This window comes from Anarhichas minor, unplaced genomic scaffold (genome assembly GCF_050575085.1).
Source record: "Anarhichas minor isolate MPS153535 unplaced genomic scaffold, ASM5057508v1 ptg000071l, whole genome shotgun sequence".
Classification (NCBI taxonomy): domain Eukaryota; kingdom Metazoa; phylum Chordata; class Actinopteri; order Perciformes; family Anarhichadidae; genus Anarhichas; species Anarhichas minor.
Genome location: NW_027466517.1, coordinates 678,909 through 698,488, shown reverse-complemented (window position 1 = coordinate 698,488; position 19,580 = coordinate 678,909). Strand labels below are relative to the sequence as shown.

General features: G+C 40.7%; 1 pseudogene; it reads left to right on the top strand.

Annotated features, from left to right (window-relative positions):
• Positions 1–4,126: 4,126 nt before the first annotated feature.
• On the top strand, positions 4,127–12,222 carry LOC142935054 (uncharacterized; annotated as a pseudogene).
• The last annotated feature ends 7,358 nt before the right edge of the window (positions 12,223–19,580 follow it).

The window sequence follows — 19,580 nt, the reverse complement described above, 5'->3', positions numbered from 1 at the left end:
TGGTGGAGATAATAACAATGGTTTTGCTGGAAGCGCGTCTATGGATCAGCCCCTGTTTTCTTTTGGCTGAAAGGGTACTCTGACTTTTTGGGGAGTCTAGGGAGGGTCCTTATTACTCTTTCGACCTATATTTCAGAAATATAAAAAATGGTTACAACATTACCACACCATATGGAGAGGACAAGAATTCTGTCTCTGTTACAGGGTTTTATAATGTGTACATTAGTATCACACATTATAAGTATTAAAATGGGGTAGCCTACACAATGAAGTAAGTTGTACAGCTCTAACACAGTTATACTGTTGTCGTGGGGAGTGTGTCGCAGGTCTTTCTACATCAAGAGGAGGGGTCAAAGAAAACGTTAATTACTCCGGGGAGGGCTTTGCTTCTTTACAAAGTGAAACAATAAGGTTTACCCCCCCCCCTCCTCCTCACACACACACACTGCAGGCGTTGTTTCTGTACAGGCCCTGACACAAACAATAGCAAACTGTCCTTCGCTATTGTCTGAGACCTCTGCCTACAGTTAGCCTACTCGACAGGAACCTCAGCAAATATCAGTAGAGACTTTTCACAACATGCTGTCCAAGTTTCTTACACGTTGAAAGGGACGACAGTAGCTCAGTGAAAAACAAAGGACACTATAGTTTCAAGTATGAGAAATGTGCAAATAAAGTACCCTCGTTGATATATGTGGGATGGACAAAATATAAAAACACCTCTAACACAATACAACAACATCCAAAATGACCATAAAGTTGAATCCATACCTCTATGAGACAGTTCCCGCCTTTATGAAGGTAGGATTATTGCTGCATTATTTGTTGTGTACTTCATAAACTACCAGCTGAATGTATTTTAGGAATTAAAGATGATGCATATTTTAATACCTTGCCGTTGTACACTGGTCCAGAGGCTGCAGAGTGATTCACCGTGTGAGTAGACTGCCCTTTGCAGCAGGCGGATGTGGGACGCATTGATCAGTCAGCATCTGCCCTCCAAGTTCTACGAGTTACATTTAAAGAGATGCTGTGATAGAAATGTGGAGATGGAAAGTAAAAGATAATTTCCCATTTGCTATCACTTACAGTTTACATTGTTAATGCGATACATCAGATCTGCACAGGCCCTCTGTCTGGCAGCAGCAAAGGGAAATCTTCAAACCACAGTCAATGTGCGGTTCAAAAGTGGTTACCTAGAATCCATACCATAGCATCCTGTGGTATGTTTTGTAATATAAGATGTTTAATGCATATTATTCATGCACAATGTTCCTTTCATTGGGCATCACATGAATAAGATCTGCCTTTGTAATATTACTATTATTTGGCCTTTGTAGGTTCACAGAAGAGGTTTATAGTATGCTGTATTCATTATAATGCAGTGGACTAGTTTATGCAAGAACCTATCATGCAGATTGGCTCATTTCAAAGTTTTATATCATATTTTATATTATTGGATTATTAATACTGATTCATCAACATGTACGCTGTATTTAAATGTAGCATGCTGAGCAGGTAAAACCAGTTATACACTTTATATATTGTTGGGTAACTTAGTTCACTCTTTAAAAATGCAACATATTTCATAAAAGTAACGTGTTAAATAAGTTGTATAAAATGTTTATCTGTAAAATAAGTAGGAACTGTAGCTGTCAAATACGTGTAGTGGAGTAAAATGTAAAGTATTTCCCTTTGAACTGTAGTACAGTAGAAGTATAATTAGCAGAAAGAAAACATTGTATTTTACAGCGGGAACTTTCCCTCCAGACACATCGTTATTTTATTATTCTGTCAGTAATAGATTGTTATTGTGTAGCTGTGTGTTTACTTTAACTCATATTTCTAATTCAGCTATTATCATTATTATTTTATTATCATTATTATTATTAGTAATTAGTAATTATTAGTCTTATCAATGTTTGTCACAGGATCCCAATTTACTTCAGATAAGAGTCATTATTCTGAAAGTGAGAACTAACTGTAAGAAGACAGCAAACAAAATGTCCTCCAACATGGATCAGGGTGCAGAATTACCATTTTTCAACAGTTCAACAATCTGCTATCCATCCTCCAGGATGTGATTTGTGATCCAACACCACCTCCAGCTCCATCTCGTCCTATTGCCCCCGCTGGGATGGATGGGTGCACCCCCCTGGGAGCAGCACCACACAGATTTGAGCAGCTAAATACATCAATGGCTCCTCAGGGACTGAATGTTGGATCGGCTGCTTATAGCCAGGGAGAGGTAAGATACTAAGAAGAGGTTAGGGAGAGATGTCATAAGAGTTTTATCAATACCTGCATCAGAAACGAGCAGCATCAGTCAGAGCTGAAAGGATCGGTCCATTCATTATAAGTCGATCTGCAAATATTTTAAATAATCAATTCATTTCATTTTTTAACAACAATGATGATATATAAATGGTTGCAGCTTTTCAAATGTTAATATTAGCTTTCTGAATATTTTGTGGTCTTGAAGATGTCTACTTGGCTTAAGAAAATTGTAAAGGACATTTTTTGGACTACTTATTGAAATTTACAGCCAAAACGGTTAGTCAATTAATCAATAATCTAAATACAACAGGACTCTAAACTAAATAATACAAGACTCTAAACTAAATACTACAGTACTCTAAACTAAATACTACAAGACTCTAAACTAAAAACTACAAGACTCAAATCTAAATACTACAGTACTCTAAACTAAATACTACAAGACTCTAAACTAAAAACTACAAGACTCTAAACTAAAAACTACAAGACTCAAATCTAAATACTACAGTACTCTAAACTAAATACTACAAGACTCTAAACTAAAAACTACAAGACTCTAAACTAAAAACTACAAGACTCTAAACTAAATACTCTAGACTCTAGAGTCCTCGAGTATTTAGTTTAGAGTCCTATAGTTTCGAGTAGTATTTAGTCCTATGGTTATTCAAAGTGAGAAGAGGATATTTGTGCACCAGTTGTGTCCTTTTACCTTTAGGCAGATTTCATCATGTCATCCTTGCAGTAGTGGTAACATCCTCCAAATACATACAACTTTCCCACCATTGCTGCTACTCCATGCCTGATATTTGGCTTGTCTGGCATCTCATCCAACCTCCTCCACTCAATCTTCTTCACCAAACCTATACCACTGCGTAAGGAGTTTGCAAGCCACAGTTCCCTGCTTGGTATGCGCTGTCCCACATCTGGGTTCAGCTGGTCTCCCCTGACCACAACCAAGGAGTCTTTGGGATGGCGGACCCGGCACTGATCCTGGGTTTCTGGAAGGCTGAAACCAAATTCCTTGAGCGCTGAACCATAGAGTTACGCCTCTTTGTTTCCGAAGCTCTCCATGCGTAGGTTAATGGTCCTGACCTCTCGAAAGGTCATGAAGGGGAACCGGACTCCGGTCATCAGTACGGCAGCCTGGCCCAACCTCTCCTCAGGATCATCAGGATTATCCAGACTAAACTGCACTGTATTATTAGATCATTGGTTTGTATCACATCATTATTTGACTGAAGTGTCACACAAAGTGTTATGTGCACTTTCCTTTTTTATTACACACAATTATGAATGAATGAATGGTTTTGCTCTTGATTGTTTTGGATCATCTCTTTCAGGCATTTCTCTGCTGCATTACGTCTCTAGGTTTTCCTTTTTGCATTGCGTGGCTGTTGCGTGAACCCAGCACAAGTTTCGATTGAGTTACGTTACATGTCAGAATAGTAAGAGAAGTCTACACATGGCAGAATATCAAAGAGAGAGGTTTGGTGGTTTAAGTGGTGAGGGACATTCCCTAGATGTAAGAAAGCTCTTGTTGCACCCTCGTCACAAAACGACAGTGACGAGTGAGACTCACGCAACAAAGCTAATTATTAACTTAACTTAAAGGCAACTTAACTTAAAGGCAAGCTAAAACTAACAGTGGTGTGTGAAATCAGTAATTTCAGCAGTGCAGGTGAGTGCATGAGTGGAAAGTGTGTAATGTTGTATCACGCCGACACAAACCATGATGTCAACCAAAAAACATATGAGTGTCTCAGGCAGGAGACAGGGACCTACTGAGACTAAACAGGGTTTTTAAAAGAGTGCACTGGCACAAAGGGCCCATGTGTTGCCAGTGTTGCTGATGAGCTCAGGTGTTTCCACTCTGCTGATGACCCTTTGCCACGCCCACCTCAAAAAAGGTAAAAGGGAGCTGCCACATGAGACTGGCACGGGAATCCTAACTTTGCAGACTGGTCAAGTGAAGAACTTTAACATATCTGTGAAGGTGGTCACCATGGTGGTTTTTCTTCTGGCTTTTGTTGGAGCGGCATCTTCAGAACTCAGACGGAGCTGTGACCCGGAGCAAGGACAAGAAACGCTGACTCTTTGCTCAAATTACAAAAACATTTTACACCTCGATGATGTTCAGACAAAACTTGAAGAGAACCAAATGCTGCTGTGAGACAGGATTGACGCTATGGAAGGTAGGACCAGACTGCAGCTTGATTCTGCAAGCGGCAACATTAGTGCGCTTGGAAGGTTAGTGACAAATGTTTCAAATGCACAAAAGGACCTAGAAGAGATGGTGTCATGTGGTATATTTTCAGGCCTTACACAGTACAGCGAAGACCCCAAGGGTAGTTGTCTTAGATGAAAACCAGATGTGCAGGAGACCAGGGGCAGAAGGGTGGATGTGCAGAATGAGGGGGGCCACATACATTCTCTCATTGTTCCGCCCTGTATGTTGCATGACATGTACCCTATATAAAGATGAAGCGAGCGCCCTAGAAGCGGGGACTTTCGGATTCGACTTGAGACCTCCGGACGATCTAGACGTCCGTAATGGCATGTGTTGCTTGTTTGTAATAAACTTGATTATACCAGCAAGAACAGTGTCCACGGAGCATCCTTCATCATCACTTCAACAGACCTGTCGCATGCAAGATACCACAAAGATGGCGTCACGAACAGTATCGGAGGTGGCCTGGCAGTTTCCTACTACAACTTCACATACGGTGAGATCTCTCGATTGAATGCTGGTCATTAATTGAGGCTGTTATGTGGAATTGTTATGTGAGGTTGCTGGGACACACCGTAAATTAAGAACCTTCTTGTTATGGACATGTCCTGTTGATTTGATGTTTAAAGTGAGGATCCGTGCTAAATTTATGAAAAAAAAAAAAAAAAAGGGGGAAAAGGAAAAGGAATAGTTTAGAATAGCTTCATGGTAACGAATAAGGTGGACTAAATAGTATCATGCAAGATTAATGAAGAAGGGGCCCTCAACTTCTTAACGGTAAGACATATGCATATTAGTCACCGCGTAACGATGGCTCTGACATAGTCCGGAATTAAGTTAGAAAAACAAAATTGGGAGAAACCTGGATCCAGGTAATTTGAATAAATAAATGTAAAAGGTTAAAGGAAAGAGTGATAAGGAAATGATCATATGATTGAGCCGCAAATCAGATAGGTAGAGCCCTAAAGTGTAGGTGCATGTAGTACGGGCCGAAATAAAACCTGAAATAACATCTTATGGTCAGTTTAATAACTGGAGAGTGTAAATTCACAAATTCGATTGACTGTTACCACTCTGACATTGGTTGACGAACGGTGTCTGATGCAGCCTCTCATCGAATATTTACACCTCAGAGGTAGCATAAATTTTATAAGGAAAAAAGGAAATATAGCGGCAAAAAGCATGCTGTGTGAATGAAGTGCTGAAAAAAAATAAAAAATAATGTGTGTGCGTGTGTTTACTTTGGGAGGAGAAGAGAGGGAAGAATGAGTGTGCGTAGAAGTGCTTAAGGTATGTGCGTAGAAGGCTAAGATAATGTGTGTGCGTCTGTTTACTTTGGGATTGAGCAAAGGGGAGAATGGGTGTGCGTCGAAGTGCTGACAATGTGTGTGTGTGAATCTTAGCTGCTGATGTGTTCCAGAGGTGGGCCATAAAATGCATAGGATGAGTGGAAAGAAAGAAAAAACATATGATTGAATAAACGTACATAGGTGGTGATTTTAGAACGGGACATTTAATAATTTGAAAGGACAGATATGTGGACCGATATATTTGATAAAACCATGAGCTTCGTTTAAGGAGATGTAATGTATTGAATTGAATGATGTATTTCATAAAACCATGAGCTTCGTTTGAGAAGACTAATGAATTGAACGAGTCAGTAAATAAAACATGAGCTCTTCTTAAAAGGGACGTAAAATAACAAATGAGTTGTTAAATGCACAATGAACTTCGTTTAAGAAGGGTAGAATTTGACCCCTCCCCCCTCACTCGCCTCAAAACTCCCTCCAGATGGAGGTCGAAAGGTGATGATAAAACACTCTTGGGAGATACAGAGAATTTCTTTGCCAGTTGAACTGTTTAGGTTCAGTGGGAGTTCACTAAATGCTACAATATTTAGGTAAGGGGTTCAACTTAGTAATAATATTTATGTATGCTGTTAACGGGACCGAAGGATTTCATAAGAGACTAAATCATTGCCTGTTTCTTGTCTGTTATGTCATTTACGGTGAATGAGAATTGACAAGGGGAGGCAAGGCAGTGGACCGGCACATCACGGAGTGTGGCTGGCTGACGTCAAAGGGGAGGCTTACGTTTCAATCTACTAAAGGCCGGTACAAATTTATCTACAGACTCTTTAGCAGTTGTAGGTAATATTGATGGTACACATATAAACCTGCTTTCAGTTATAAGCCTAAGAGGATACTGACCTGATCCTATACACATGAAAGAATACATGATCTAGGCAGATAGGAGAAATAAATAAATAAATAAATAAATAGAAAACTTGGCAACTGATTGACCAGTTAATGCATTTAATTAATCAATGGCATATGGTTGTGTGGTCTAACCTCTGCTGATAATTGCAGATGTCCATTTTTGTCATTGTGCGTGGTTTGTTCTGATCTGTGCTGTGGTGTACATCAATATGGTGACTGTCTGATGATTTGAGCTGAATATTGATTGATTGATTGATTGATAATTGGTTAATTGCTTAATTGGATAATTGGATAATTGGATAATTGGTTAATTGGATAATTGAAAGGGGGAAGTAATCTAAATAGCCTTGAGTAGTCTTAAATTGTAGCAATTAATTCTTAAAGTACAAATAACGGAAAATAAGAGGAAGTCATCATAATGGGAAAAAATAATACTAAAAATCCAAAGGTAATCACTCCTGTTGAAGTGGTACAGAAGAATAATCCTCTAATTAGAGGCATTGCAAACATTGCAAAAATATCGGAAAAATGGCATAAACGCTGGCCTGAAATTGACCAACCATGGCCAGTGGAGGGGACTCTTAACCCAGATGTAATTAAAATAATGCTGGTACTTGTATCCACATACAAGGCAGAGCAAAAGAAGGGAAAAAAGGGGAGAAAACGCAAGGAGAAGAGGCAAGTGGAGCTTGGCATTCTCCAGTTGTTTGAAAACGAGGGACAGAAACTGATCAAAGCTGCAAACGATAAGAGGGATAAAGATGCAGAAGAAATAAAACAAAATACAGAACAAACAGAAAAACTGATGAAAGCCACCAATTCATTGTTCTCACATATGAACCCAGTGAAGGGACCGCCACCTTATGAGGTAGGGACAAAGTCCAAGAAAATCTATCCTCAGATCCCAGTGATCAGTCAGGAGGGTGACTACCGTATCAGAAACGAGGAGGACATAATAATAGAAACAGGACGAGCGGAGACAACTATAACGATGCATCCAAGATCCAAAAGTAAGAAGAAAACAAAGTTTAAAGAAGGGAAGCAAGGGTGGAGCTATGGATACGAGAGTGACCAAAGCGACCAGGACAGGAGCAGGGGAGGATATGACCCTGAAGTCAGGCGGATGCTGGCCAGAGCGGAAAGGAAAGGAAATGTTAGCTCTGATGACAGTGAAGAGGAAGAGAGCCATGAAGAGGAAGCCCGGAAGACTTTGAGAAAGGTCGAAATAAGCATAGACCGATGCCGCCGTGAACGACAAAAAACTGATAGGCCAGAAGAACGAAGAGAACTAGAGTACCAGCTGGAAGAATTGCGGCTTCGGAAGGAAGAGGTAGAGAATGCAAACTTCAACCAATCTGCCAAGAAAGATAGAGTGCACTCTAGAAAACAGTCGAATCCCAGCAGGATGACTCCCGTGGTCATCCGAGGACAGAATTTGGAGTATAAGCCTTGGCAGAGTGCAGATATGTCAAACATACTGGAAAAGTTACCTACTCTTCAAGATGGAGCACATCCTTGGATTTCGAAGTTGGAAGAGATCCTGGTGGGAGAGCAACCAGCCATGGGAGATATCAAGAGACTCTTGGCCAACCTCGTTGGAATTCACGCTATGGGAGAGATTCTACAGAAAGCTGGACTTAATCGATATGTGGGAACTGCTGTGAATGATTCAGAGCTGTTTGCTGCAAATAGAGGTCAAGTGTGGAGGGCGCTGAAAGACACATTTCCGACAAATGTACATCCTGACAATATTCTTATTGAACCACTGGGACAAGAAGAAAACCCGAGGGCCTATGTGTCGAGAGTTCATCAAGTGTGGAGAAATGTCACAGGAAATGACCCGGATTTGAATCAAATGGAGCGGTCAATTTTGCGAGCCAGAATACAAAAGGGGTTGCCCCTGCCAGTGAGAAGCAAGTTGGCAGAGGTGGTTGGTCTTGGAAGCATGACAAAGGGTGTCTATACGGATCATATAGCCCACCAAGTGGAGCTGTATAGGAAAAAGGAACATGATCAGAAAGACCAGGACCAAGAGACCCTCAGGAAACTTAATCAAATACAACTGACGGATAACAGGAAGATGGAGAAGAAGCAGGCTCTGGTTATGCAGAATCAGGCTCCACTAGATCAACGAGTACCACAGCCTCAGCCGAACCAGGTTCAGCTCCAATCGTTCCAGCCACCGCCGGTGAGTCCATTTGTCTCTTACCCACCGCCAGCTTTTGATCAAGCGCAACCCTGGAGAGGAAGAGATCAACGAAACTTCGGAAGAGGAGGAAGGTTGAATCCAAACTTTCAACAGCAATCAAACGAATGTTATACTTGTGGACAACACGGTCATTTTGCTCGCGAGTGCAACAGGTCAAGAAATTTCTACTAAAAAAGTACTAAAGAAGTACTAAAGAAGTACTAAAGGGGTTCAGAAACAGGTTACTACAGTAACCACTCCAAGGGTGATGAGTACACAGAGGAAACTTGTTACGTTAGTTCCAGAAACAACTAAGAATATTCATACAACTACTCAGACTACTACTCTAGCTATGACTACAAAGGGGATGAATGCTACAACAGTGACTACATCTGTGGCACCTAAGACATTTGTAAACATAACGCGGACATCTAATATGACATCTAGAACAGTTAAGGATATGATTAATGCAACCCAGAAGCTAATATCAAAAATAGAGCCTAGCGTGAACAACAGTAATGACATGGTTGAAGGTAGAGACCAAAGGATGGAAGAGAAGCATGGAGAGTCATCCATGACAGCTCAGAGGACTATTTCAAACGTAGATAATAACTTTGGTGACTCTGATCAGGCACCAGAGTACATGATGGATCAATACCATACAGTACAAAAGAGGGACACTAAATGGAAGGCATTGCAGTGTTAGTTCAGATTGTGGTAGCGCTAGTTCTGTCGTTGTGTGTGATGTTTTGTTTTTGTACGCTGTTGTTGACCTTTGCAAAGGCAATGATAATTAGATGGGTTGGAGTTGTGCTACCCGGCGATCAAACTCTGATGCCATTATTACACGAAGCTGACACGGACATGGATGAGGATGACGCAATAAAGATCGAAGTGGTGGAGGAATATCCATTTTGAATATCTCATGATCATAATCCTATTATTTACCTATGTGATTGCTTGCGTAGTTTGTAGTGTTGATTTTGTTTTGCTCTTTCGAGACTTTATTTAGTCTCGAAGGGGGGGTATTGGAAACAAATGAACAAAATGATTAATGGACATTATGAGTTATAATCTCACATTTTACTTATAGAAGTGTTATTATTCGGTGTTTGATGTTTTAATGTGTATCTGTTCTGTATGCAAAAGATACTGGCCTTCTTTTCTTTCATTCTAGAACATATTGGGGGAAGACCACTGTGAGGGTGGTGGATTGTCAGGGACTCCGATGGGCTGAATGGATTCAGACACTTCAAACATGAAAACATGAAAATCTGAAGGACTCTGAACGTGGACTGGCGATACAACATCCAGATTCAAGACATCTTCGATACTACACCTGAGTCACGGCTGCTGAGAAAACTGCAGCGTTATACAGTCTCATGTCTTCACTGAAATGTTACATTAGTATTATTAAAAATGAATTTTCGTCTTTGTATATTAAATGCTTGGGAAATGATGGTTTCTAAATATAATGGGACCTCGGATGTTTTCTTTTTCTCGATGTTTAGGGACAGAGGGGTAGGCAGGAAAAGGTCCATAGAAAGGTGCGATGGGTCGACCAGCCTGACTTTGGACATTGTTTTGTTTTGATTTGCTGAGTGTTCCATATGTATTTGTTTAAGTCATTTCCTTACACAAATTGCTAAATTTCTCATTTCAGTGTTTTGGAGTATTACTTATGGTTGCCTTGGCAGAGGGACCGTGAGAGAATTTTCCTGTTTACATTGTTTAATGGATATTTCAAGAAAAATTAGCTGCCTAACAGGTTTTTCACTCTCACTTTTTTATATACTCCGTAGGCCTATCGTTGCTTTAATGTTAAAAAAGGGTTGTTAATTTTGTCATGATCATACACTTGTATGTCTCTTCTGTTATTTTTTCGAGACTTTGTGTAAGTCTCGAAGGGGGGAATATGTGGTATATTTTCAGGCCTTACACAGTACAGCGAAGACCCCAAGGGTAGTTGTCTTAGATGAAAACCAGATGTGCAGGAGACCAGGGGCAGAAGGGTGGATGTGCAGAATGAGGGGGGCCACATACATTCTCTCATTGTTCCGCCCTGTATGTTGCATGACATGTACCCTATATAAAGATGAAGCGAGCGCCCTAGAAGCGGGGACTTTCGGATTCGACTTGAGACCTCCGGACGATCTAGACGTCCGTAATGGCATGTGTTGCTTGTTTGTAATAAACTTGATTATACCAGCAAGAACAGTGTCCACGGAGCATCCTTCATCATCACTTCAACAGACCTGTCGCATGCAAGATACCACAGTCACAAACTGAGATGGAGTTGAGAGATGCAAAGACAAAGCTGGAGGAACAGGAAGTTGACATTGCCAGCCTGAAGAGAGAAGTTGGAGAACTGGTCAAACACGGGGAGAGAGTCAGGGGGGAAACATCAGTGAGATTGAGGAGACTTGATACAACTGAGAGGCAGTTAAGGGAGAGAAAAGAGAAACTTGAAAATCTGGAGTCAGAAACTGGGGCTGCGTTCAATGCCACACAGAAACTGCTGACTCTATGCAAGAAGGAACTCTCCCACCTTAACTCGACCGCCCGGGAGCTTGAAGTCAAAGTCGAATCCCACGGAGACGCAACTTGAAGCTAACCTGACGGAAATACAAAATGACAGCGGAGGTAAGTTTTACAAGTCTGTATTATCTTTAAAAAAAACCTGAATGATCAAAAGGCTGAAGTTGATGGATTCAGGAATGTTGATGAACAGCTGAAAACTTCAGTGCCCCAGCAGAAGGCTGACATTGACTGTCTCGAGAGCGACGAGATAGTCCAATCCCTTAACAAAAGCTTTGCAACTTGTACCCCGAAAATAGATAAATACTGAGCTGCTGCTTTTTTATAAATGTGGAATGTAAAATTCTATTTTTAAAGTAACATTACACTTTTTTTCTTTTTTTTTTTTCTGCAGAACCCAGAACTGAAGAAAGTGAACTCTCATTAGAGGTGATGCGCCTTACAGCAGAAGGTAAGGGAAAGTATAGTAAGTAATAGTTCAAGATGCTAAACACACGCAACTGAATTTAACAGTTGCGTGTTGTTCAGGGACGCATGTCTCGTCTCAATCTGTTCTTCTTCCTTTTTTTTTCTCATGTAAAGTTTAAACATTTTGGAGGATTGTTGAAATGTCAATAAAAGAAATGCAACAAATATGTTTTAAAACTTTTTGGCTTGCTGTGCATCAAACACCTCACTACTAGTTAAAGATGTTTTTAAAACCCGAGATCAACATATGAACATTGGGTTGTACATCTCGACGCTGTCTAGGTTGGTGTTGATCTCCACCAATGGCGTAAAGACACTCTGTGTACCACCACTGAGAAGTTGCTTCTAAACTCCTGCATTTCAGCGAGCATTTTCCAGCTGTCCTGCATGGGGTCATAACTATAGCATGTGTGCGATGAAAGTAAAGATGGACATGTTCAGACCCCGGCTGTGCATCTGTGGGACAATCTAGAGTCTCGACTAAATACTATAGTACTTATTTTTGTTCATCAATACCTTGCCTACTTTATTAAATCTTAATCAAATGTATTTAAATCTGTTATGTATTTAAAAAAACAAAAAATCTCAAGTTTAAAATATATCTTATAATAATTTTTCAATTCATGATTGGTTTAGCGTGTTGGCATGCTAACATTCCCTGATTAGCACCCAACAGAGTACAGCTGAGGCTGATTGGGATGTTTGGTCATAAAACCAAAGCATTGGATGAAATAACCTGATGGTTTCACTTCATGAAATGTCAGGAGATTAAGATTATTACTCCTCACCCTCTGGGGTCACAGACGATGGATAGAAAAATATTTCAATAAAGAGCTTAAATGTCAGCCTCATGGTGGTGCTAGAAGAAAAGACTGAGGATCAGTCATAATACATCCTCTGTGAAACATAAATGCACCAAATGTTGTGCCATTCCATCAATACAATATTTTAGAAGATTATATTTCCTCATGTGGCTTAAGGCCAATTGTTGCCGCAGAAAGGCTAGTTGGAGTGTCCAATGAGGGACATGAATGACACTATATTGGTCCATAAATGTCTCTACAGTGCAATTAATGGATGTTACTAGCTCCACCCTTTTCTGTCACTTCGGATTGCAAAAAAATAAGATGTTAATGGTCAGAATCCAAGATGGCGAAGGTCAAAATGCTGAACTCAAGGCTTTAAAACAGCAGACCAATGGGTGACGTCACGGTAACACAGGGTACATCCCAAGTCTCTTAACTGCATCCCCGTTTCCCTCACTTGGGTCCTTTCCTTGCGTCTTAGTCCCTCCCACCAGGGATGCATGGAGGAAACCATGCGAGGAATGAGGAAATATGTTTTTAGAGACATGAGACGTCCTTTCCTCAGTTGCGTCACGTGAAGCGACGTCTGTTTCTGATGACGGAGGATCAGATGATCACAGCTGGATCAGCTGTCAGTCGGCTTTAACAGCTGGAGAGACTTTTGAGAAGTTTGTCTGTTCACATGATCACTGTACTTAATAATAGTTACTAATAACTAATAAAGACACAGTAATCACCACTGTAGAGGTGTTTCTCTCTGTAGTCTGTTAACAAACTGTGTTCTGTTTATAAGCTCAGGATCGATTTCTACCGGCGGAATGCAATCGTCTTATTTATGAATTATTTGCGTCTGTACGTTTTGAAATTCAGATTGTGACGTCGATATTAAATAACCCAGAATATGATTATTGTTTCTCTTAAATGATAAAACTCATCAAACCCGACAATCGGGAATGAACAGCCTCACGTGACTGAATGAAATGATGATAAATGATGTAAAGTGTTTCGTCTCTCAAAGTTGCTTGTGGTTGTTTTGTTGTTCAGACTACAATGAACATTTATTTAAACCAGATGGCGAATCAGAAACCTAATCAAATATAAAGCTTGAGTTAATTCTGTGATCTGTCTTCACTCTGGTATGAAACTCCAGTCAGTCCGATCGGCTGCAGCATCCAATCACATAACTGATGAACAATGAGGGGGCGTGTCGGCCGTTAAAACACTTCCTGGAAGTCTGTTCTCGTGGTTCCTCGCTCATGGCTCCTCCGAGGTCCCTCCTCCATCCTCCATCCTCGCTCCTCCGAGCTACATTAGAGCTTTGGGACGGCCGTCAATATGGCGGCGCAGAAACAACTTCCGGTTCAAGCGAGGAGCGAGGAAACGACAATTAAGAGACTTGAGAAGTACCCTAAGTCCACTTCTTATTTACAAACCTTTTAATAAAACGCTCTATAAAAGAGTAAAAGGAACAAGGTACATCATAAATACATATACATCATAAGAACTATATCATAAAAGATCATTATAAGAGAACCCTAAGAGACTGACATGGACCCACATTTGTCCTTTTATATGGGGACAAGGGATCTCTAATGCCGTGTTCACACCAAACGCGGCGCGAATTCATTGCGCCGCGTATTCGCGTCATTTGCACCGCCGGTCTCATAGAACATCATAGAAAGGTCATGCTGTGTTTTAGTATCTACAATTTTTGACATTTGGTGATTAGATGGCAAACACTTCTGTTCTGGAAACGGCTCAGGAGCCCCCTTATTGTCAATATACCTATAAGCCATGTTTCCTCTGAATGCCATAGGTCTCTAGTTTAGCTGTGGTCATCCTAGAGGTCACAACAGGTCATTTTATACAGTGAGGTCAAGTTTCAAAAAATGGTCTCGCTATGTGAAATGGCTACTACTATGGGGACTAGCATCATCACACATGAAGACAATTGATCCACAAGAGTCTCAGCCTTACCCCAGTTGTAATGCAATGCAATTCTAAGACTATTTAGGGACCCCAGTACGCAGAAATATTCAAATACACCATTTTTAGAATAGGGGGAACTAACACATTCATACATGCAAACTGCTTAGTTTTTGGATTATGGAAAAGGATTATCAAAAAGTGAACGTGTGACGGGGAGACTTGTGTGTACACATAGAACCCATTTTTATTCACCTATCTTGAGGTGAGAGTTTAGGGGATCCCTCTGAAAAATCTCCATTCCCGTTTTCACACTTTGAAGCGTTTTCCAGCCTCGTCCTGACAAGCATGATGTGGTTGGTACCAATGGATTCATCGGGTCGTTTGGTTTTATATGATACCTTCATATAATTTCTCCACAACTGAGGCAGCTGCAGCCTCCGACCACCAGCATGTCGGCCGGGGCATTACCACCTCTTTGGACGGACTCTATCACGTCTATGGCTGAAAAATATTAAAAAATATATATATATCATGTATAAATAGGCTAGTTCTGTTGTACTTTTACTTGGGTAGGATTTACAATAAAGGATACTTTTACTTGTTTTGGTGTAGGCTACTTTTACCAAAGTACAGGATGTGTATTTAGGTAATGTATGGTGTATAATTATGAAAAATAAACTTGTATTGACTTGAACTCAAAGATACTTTTGATCATTAGACTGAAAGGCAAAATGTGAAGCCGATAGATATTCAGAGGACACAAAGGATAATGGTGCTGAAGCTGTTCTTGTTGTTGTTTTGTTCCTGCGAGTATTATTAGCAGAAAGACTGCTCCTGTTTTGGCCTTTCCTCCCCTCAGCAGTCTCATAAACAACATTCACCACACGCAGGGAAGTCTCTGCTTGGGTTTCTCCACAAGTCCACGCCCCTGTGGCTGACAGAGGGCTACATGTCTGCATGGTCCCGGACGAGGATTCAGGAAGGTTAGCGGACAGAGAAGGAAAAGGGGGGCACCGCGCACTTCATGATCTGAAACCTCTTCGCATGAAAAGCCGAGCCGTCACATCCTCAACTCCAGCTCTCATCTAACCGCAAGGTAGGTCACTAAGCACCGCTGCGATGGAGGAATAATAAGAGAGCGTGTTGGTCCGACGTGTATAAATATAGCGTGAGCGTCTCACCAACCGGTTTACGCCGTGATCACCGTTAGTTTACCTGGTATATTCAAACAGACGGTCGTCGTGCATATAGGTTACGCATTCGTTTGCGTGCCCGCGCCTCAGAGCCGCGCGTTCACCCTACGTGTCCTCAGAATCCTAAAACGGGGAACTCAAGCGCCTTAACCGGATGACTTCTTGATGGTTCGTGCTGATCTCAGGATGAATCGCAGCTCTTCTGACTGGATTAACACTTTTTTTTAGGAGCTAGTAACTAAAGTCTATAAAAGTGCGCCTCATTAATAGGTGGGTTTTTTTCTGCAATGCGGGTAGTTTTTTTCTTCTTCACCATATCCTTAACGAGACAAGACTTTTTGTACGCCAGGGGCTGGGTGTGTTCCAAACAAGTCTGTTTTTGGATATCTGGGATTCAGACAAATTTCCTGTCAGGAAGGGACAAGGATATGGCCCGGTCAGCTCAACTCAATGGCTGACTCATCCAGTGCACAGACATGGTTTTTCCTAAGGACCCAATACAAACTGCAGGCTTCACACCCTGACCCCAAAGCCTCCTTTCTCTGTGTCATCTCTTTTATTTTTTTTCCATGACTCCATCCTGTTATTAAAACAGTATAAAATGGCCATACAGATGACATTTAAGTAACTATTTTTAACTTTTGCCATGCAGCCAGATTATAATTTATTAGCTATTAGTTTAAGGACTCAGTCTCCTACCCTTAAAGGGGTACATCACCAATTTCACATATGGTGATTCAGTTTACTTGTATCTGTGTGGTCTTGATACTTTTTAATAGAAAGCCTGCATTACAAGCTGGAGAAGTGGGGTTTGTAAGATCTGGGCATTTTGGAGGCATCGAGGATCTGAACAAAGACACTTTTGTGTTGCATTGTGGGAAACATCGTTTTTTTTGGGGGGGGGCTTTACTAGTGAGAATACATTGACCTCCTCTGACTGCCCACAACCTTTTATAAACTATTTTCATTATTAGTATCACTCCCTTGCAAACAGGCTGCAACCTCCAGGTCTGAAAGTAAAGCCAAATGCGAAAAAGCCTTAAACCTGCATTCTCTCTAATGGCCATCAGGGGGAGTCTTCTGGCGGTGCAAAGAAGTCTGATTGTATAGAAGTCTATGAGAAAATGACCCTACTTCTCACTTGATTTATTACCTCAGTAAACATTATAAACATGAGTTTATGGTCTCACTCGCCAGTTTTAAGTCTTCTTTAATACAGCATGATGTTCATTTTGTAAATTATGGTCCAACTTAGAGTAAAACCATGAAGCAGGCTATCATTAAGGTCGTGGCTGCCTTGTGATTGACAGGTTGCTACCACAGCATGGTCCAGTCTGGGGGCTGTCCGTGTTTTCGACTTACAATCTTAAGCCTTTCAAAGTGTTTTCAGGTGATGAAAGTTGACTGTAACCTTTTTGGTCACCTACAAATTGCTATTCAATGTTTGGACATACTCAGCTGTACCCTCCTGTGTCACTTCTGATTGCGACAGCCAAAAACCAAGATGGCGATGGACAAAATACCAGACTACAGGCTTTATACTGGCAGTACACAAACCAATGGATGATGTCATATTGATAGGCCACTTCTTATATACAGTCCTACAACTCTGGATAATACCGCAAAATACCAGTAGTAGAAGTATTCAGATCCTGCATTAAAATGTACTTAAAGTATCAAAAGTAAAAGTATGCATTATGCTGAAAAGCTCGATTCGGAGTGCCCGTATATTATGTTGTTAGATTGTTCAGGTGGAGCTCTTATGAACTACTTTATATCATGTTGGGTTGTCTCATAAACCATTTTCGCAACCCCAAGGCTGCTGACTGGTACTGAGGCTCAGAGCATTTGCTGAAGGGCCACAAGGAAATATACGATCCTGAAAAAATAGCTCAGTACTATTATTTAACATTGTAGGCTATTACAGGCTGTTTTTGCAGTACTTACCTTGTGGTCCGCACCGCAATTTATCCGTAACACTCCGTCACTCCCCAAACAAAAATATAGGGATTTTGAACTGAAGTTGGTAACTTGTAAGCAAGATAACCAATCTATCATCATCACCTTTCAGCATTCAGCAGAGTGTGGCTGGGAGGTCACGAAATTGTCGCTAGAACAACAGTCCACAGTTGGGGAAAGGTTGGGAAGGTTAGCTTATCTTAACCACCATAGCTGTCAAATACATTTAATGGACTAAAAAGTCCAATTTTACAATGTATAAGCGACCATAAAGCTTATACAAAAATAGAAAAAGGCCATCTCAAGTAAAGTTCAAGTGCCTCAAATTGTACTTAAGTACAGTGCATGTAGCCTACTTATCTTACATCAGTGTAAAACACACTATTAACATTTTTCATGGGGACTATTTCTTTAAAAAGTAGTTCCAACGAAACCTGTTCTCAGCAAGGTCTGCGTATAAGAGTAACAAGATCATTGTTTCTGGAAACAGATGTTGCTGTTGGATTTTTTATTTATTTAATGAAAACATTTTTTCAATTCTAGAAACAAAATTCCATTGAGATGGATATGTGAAACCTAACACAAAAACTGCTTGGATAGATACAACTAGAGCTGAGTGAGGAAAATGTTTCTTGGCCTTTCAACCGTCTGTAGACAGTTCAGTGTAAACATCCCCTGAATACATCCTGCCTGTTGTCATGACACTGAGACGGAATAATCAATAAAAATGTTTAATTGAACTATCAAAACTGTGATGTCTCTTAAAGCCCCCAGGCTTTCAGCTACCTATTCAGCGTTACCTTGCAGCTAAACTCATTAATAATGAACGGAGGTTTGAGTGTAGATGTATTCAGCTATTGACAGCACTTGACAATGTGGGCCTGTGGAGCTGCAGATGATAAAAATACATTATGGTCTGGCACCTTGTAGATTTTTCATTATACCAGCATAAACTTTTGAGACATATACGGGAGATATTTGTATTTAGACATTTTTATTGTTTCCAGCATTGAATGCATCATACTATAATCATGTTAAATATATTTCACACTGAGATGTTTTACAACAAAGATCACTGGTGCTGATAGAGAATTTTCATCGATTGGGTTAAGTTTGAATGACACTGCAGCCAACCTACTGCCAGACAGACAAAAGAAATAGGACACTTGCAGCTGTAGTAAGCACTTTACAGAAGGTGAGCACAGCGTGTGAGCAGAAAGCTGTATCAGGGACACGCCACTCTTTTTCATGCTACATTTGTTAACAAAGACAGATTTGTAACAGTCTTCTAAGACAGTAATAGCATAATAGTCAATTTTGTCCATCATCGGGTACATTGTAAAGCCATTTTTCAATGTGCTCCTTGGACTTTGAAGTTAATGTCCTAACGAAAGCTCTACAACATGAGTCATTCATTTAGTTGTTTATGGGCACTGACTTTTAAATAGTTACATTTGTAATGTGCATTTGTATAATGTTGGAGCTCCACTAGAGAGGGAGTCATCAGTCTGAGGAAACATTCTGTATTCACTGGTCTCTGTTTATCACTGAGCTATCACCAAAGAGGACATGGTGTGAAAATTCAAGGTGCAAGGACTATTTGTGTTTTTGAGTCCATATTATACAAGACTAAAGCTGCATTCATAGCGACTCAGGTGTTGCGCCGTTTAGCGCAGGATTGTGCGACAATGTCGGATGGGCCATTGAGTGACACTCCTTTGATTGAGCCATTTGATTTCAATGGCCGGTTGTGCGATTGGCCACAGCAGAGGTGAA